Here is a 1368-nt window from a genome sequence, read left to right on the forward strand (position 1 = left end):
GATGAATTTTGTTTATTTTTATGAAAAAACAACACTTAGGTTGATCCTTTCTGTTCATTACTGGTCTCTATTTTTTTTATGAAATTAATTTCTTGACTTAAAAATATAAATTGCAGCATTTCAACTATGTGAGTAATGCCTGTTTGTTGAAAATTAATCAGATTGTTATTTTTCTCTTCCCTGGTAGTCATACACTACATTGAGCCAAGGAAAATTACAAGAGTTTCACAATTTCTTCTTCTGGGACCTTCAGAAGAACAAGAATTACAGACCCTTGTATTTGAGCTTTTCCTCTCCATGTACCTGATCACTGTGTTTGGAAACCTGCTCATCATCCTGGCCATAAGCTCTGACTCCCACATCCACATGCCCTTGTACTTTTTCCTCTGAAACTTGTCCTTTGTAGATATCTGTTTTACCACTAACACCATCCCAAATATTCTGTAAAACATCCAGGCACCAGAGAAAAGTTACGACCTTGGAGGATGCATCACCTGGATGTGTTTTTTCTTGCTCCTTGCAGAGTTGGATGATTTTCCCCTGACTATTATGGCTATGACTGCTACCCAGCCATCTGCTGCCTCCTGCACTATGTGGTCATTTTGGACCCCAAGCTTTGTGGAATTCTGGTTCTGGTATGCTGGTGCGTCAGTGTCTTTTTTGCATTCCTTAAGACAAAGCTTACTGGTGTTGGGGCTATCCTTCTGTAGTGACTTGGAAATATCCCGCTATTTCTGTGAACTCAAAGAGTTGGTCCAACTTGCCTGTTCTGACACCTTTCTTAATGAACTGGGTATGTATTTTTCAGCTGGGCTTCTGTGTGGTGGTTCCCTGACGGAGATCATTGACTCATACTTTGAAATAATTTCCCCTATACATGGAATGAGATCAGCTCAAGGAAAATGTAAAGCATTTTGCACCTATGTGTCTCACTTCTCAGTTGTCTCCTTATTTTATTGTATTGCCCTAGGAATGGACTTTACTTCAGCTGCTACTCACAGCTCACACTCAACTTCAACCCACAGTGATGTACACCGTGGTGACATCCATGCTCAACCCCTTCATCAGCAGTCTGAGGAATAAAGACGTAAAAAGTGCTCTGAAATATTTTTGAGGATAGTGGCTATAAAAGGACTAATTGTCCTGGGGCTCCCGTGATGGTTCAGTGGTTAAGTTCATGTGCTCTGCTTCAGTGGCCCAGGGTTTGCCAGTTCAGATCCCAGGTGCTGACCTATGCACTGCTCATCAAATCATTCTGTGGCAGGTGTCCCACATATAAAATAGAGGAAGATGGGCACAGATGTTAGCTCAGGGTGAGCCTTTTTCAGCAAAAAAAAAAAAGAAAGAAAGAAAGAAAAGAAAAGAATA

General features: G+C 40.9%; 1 pseudogene; it reads left to right on the plus strand.

The window, feature by feature from the left end:
* The first annotated feature begins 297 nt into the window (after positions 1-297).
* LOC123289586 (olfactory receptor 7A17-like) lies at positions 298-1114 on the plus strand (annotated as a pseudogene).
* The last annotated feature ends 254 nt before the right edge of the window (positions 1115-1368 follow it).

The sequence above is a fragment of the Equus asinus genome, chromosome 10 (genome assembly GCF_041296235.1).
Source record: "Equus asinus isolate D_3611 breed Donkey chromosome 10, EquAss-T2T_v2, whole genome shotgun sequence".
NCBI lineage: Eukaryota > Metazoa > Chordata > Mammalia > Perissodactyla > Equidae > Equus > Equus asinus.